This window comes from Saimiri boliviensis, chromosome 3, assembly GCF_048565385.1.
Source record: "Saimiri boliviensis isolate mSaiBol1 chromosome 3, mSaiBol1.pri, whole genome shotgun sequence".
Classification (NCBI taxonomy): Eukaryota; Metazoa; Chordata; class Mammalia; order Primates; family Cebidae; genus Saimiri; species Saimiri boliviensis.
The window spans coordinates 138,394,771-138,397,597 of NC_133451.1; the positions used below are offsets into that span (position 1 = coordinate 138,394,771).

Here is a 2,827-nt window from a genome sequence, read left to right on the forward strand (position 1 = left end):
CCTTTTATACCACACACAAATATAAAGTGACACTCAAGACAAATTAAAACCACAGTAAATGTTTAAAGGCCACCATTTTTTTAAATACCATTAAAATTTTAGCATCATTTTTCATGTGCTTAGATAAGAACTTAACCTGATTCCAAATCCTGTGTTTAATCTTTTTTTTTATCACTATAAATGTCTTAATACCTGTTTATTCCATTCAATTTAGATTGCAACACTAACAAAATTCTTAATGCATACATCCCCACCACCTGTCCTTTCCCTATACTATCATTTTGACACTTACATACAAACAACTCAATTCAGCAACCAAGTTTTACAACCACTGTTGCTACTAATCAAATGGTGATGCGTCAGATCCCAATTCTCATGAGTATTAACATATTAAGAGAGTACATTATTTACCTAAGACTGAAGGACTGTGCCTTACTTTATAAAAAAACAAAGATAGCCACATCAACTTAATTCCATATATATGATACTACCTATTCAATTTATTAAAAATTGTAATAAACATAATAAGCAAACTAGTGCTCCAAACTTATGCTGTTCACATGGAAGACACCACAAAAGAAGACACAATACAGAGACTGCCCTGCAATAAGTACAAATTCCTTCTATAGAGATGGAGAAATAAAAGGACAAATCTAGTTGTCTAAAAGACAATTCACTGTACACATTTTATTTACAGTTTTGTACACTGTCTTAATATGAATGGGACTGCTTTTCTACTTGAGCCATTTTTAACCAAAGCAAAATAACCTAAGTAATACAAAGTGTTAAAATACAGCATAAAGATACAAAAGCAGACATACTAATTCTAGTTAGGAATGTAATTATGATGTTACATTTTTTATAATCCACAATTATGTTTAGGAAATCACACAAACATAGATCACTGATTTGAATGAAATGCATAAATTTGTAGCAAAGCTTTGTAGTTACAAAAAAAAAACAAAAAAATTACCAAAGAATGCACAAAATTAATGTTTATTCCACCTTTGTGTCATATTCCTGGATCCTTCACCAATGTTACATGAGGAAAAAAAACAAAAGCAAAACAAATGAAAAGCTGAAATCAGAATCACTAATATTATCAAGTAGGGAAACAAATAAATTAAAATCTAGCAGCCATCAGCAAGAGTACAGCAAAGACAATGCTGTAAAAAGAAACAAAGAAAATTGCTAGAAAACTGTATGCATCATAATCTTTCAAACCAGCAAAATATGCTCCTGCATACAATAGAACATCAACAGAATTTTTTTCCTGTAAAGTAGAGAAATGCCAAGTTGTTTTTTGAATATTGTGGATAGGTAAAATGTGTATGTAATTAATGGTAATTCTACTGAACTATTACAGAGTGGGCCAGGAACACACTTATGGATTCTGGGGGTGTGCACTGTAATTCTTTGATTGGGATAGTGGACACTCTAGCCAAAAAAAAATATATATATATATATATGAACACAGAAGTACAAGACAAAGGCAAATGAGACTTCTCTTATATCTCAGCAACATTTAGATGGAAATCAAATTTAAATGCAGTCCACTCTGCTTTTGGAAGAGGCTTTGGTTCAGTTCCCAAATCTCGATTGCTTGACGCAGTCTCCTATGAGAATATTCAGAAGGTGTCTTCTTAAACAACAAACCTATTTTTAGTGGTGGAGCCGCTCTTAGTAGCTGTGTCTGCGTGGGACTGATAACCAATCACTATCTTTGGAGGAAGTCCTAACCTTTCCTTGTATACCCTCCCTATATGTGTAACAGCTTCTCTGTTTTCACATTCAGTAGTCCATATTGCTATCTTATCTCCTTTAGCTCTAACATTAACAACAGCGCCACATACATCGTCACTGTAGTCATCAAAAGATTCTCCAGTAAGGCACAGCAGTGTCTCTAGCCAAAAGCGATCGAGGTCACTTCGTCTCTGCTGTTTGTTCAATGTAATTAGCCATCGTCCTCCCCGTTTGTTTTTCTCATCTTCCCACATAGGCTCAATACCATCCTTAAAAAGTGAGTAGTCACAGCCAGGCATTAAATTACTAGACAACTGGATATGGTTGTACAGAGGCCAAAAGTCTTCAACGGTATCAAACTTAGAGATCAGCCGTAGGTTTGCTTGCCAAGTTTTGCTTTTATCATTTTTAAAAAACCAGAGTGCCCATCTGTTCTGCAGAGGATGTTTAATATAGTGTTCTGGATTAGCGACCTCCTGATTAGATTCTGGTTTTTCCTCTTCTGTAGCCGGGGGATTAGGAGTAGGAGTGGTTTCCGGTTCGACAGTCGCCATCTTAGATGGATCTGATCGCACAACCGCTCCAGAAGGGGGGGTGAGAGAGCGTGTTTAATCTTTTTAAAAATATATATAGCATTGAGTAGCCAGGTTCTTTCTCCAAATTTCCTGTAAAGGTTCATGTCTTGGTGATGTAAATATAAATGCCTATGTATATGGCTGAAGCAGGTACTTTGAGGGATTTTAGAGAAAATGTGAATTCTGTGCTTGGTAGAAGCCCACCAAATTTACATTAGACCCCACTTCTGCACCCTTTCTCTCATTTCCACTTTTCTTTTTTTTGGAGATGGGGTCTTGCTCTGTCCCCTAGGCTGGAGTGCAATGGCACAATCTCGGCTCACTGCAACCTCTGCCTCCCGGGTTCAGGTGATTCTCCTGCCTCAGCCTCCCAAGTAGCTGGGATTATGGGCACATGCAACTATGCTCAGCTAATTTTTGTATTTTTAGTAGAGACAGGGTTTCACCATGTTAGCCAGGCTGGTCTAGAACTCCTGACCTCAAGCGATCCTCCAGTCTCAGCTTCCCAA

The 2,827-nt window shown here is 36.7% G+C and overlaps 1 pseudogene; it reads right to left on the minus strand.

The window, feature by feature from the left end:
• Positions 1–468: 468 nt before the first annotated feature.
• Positions 469–2,335, minus strand: LOC101053213 (eukaryotic translation initiation factor 4E pseudogene; annotated as a pseudogene).
• Positions 2,336–2,827: the final 492 nt, after the last annotated feature.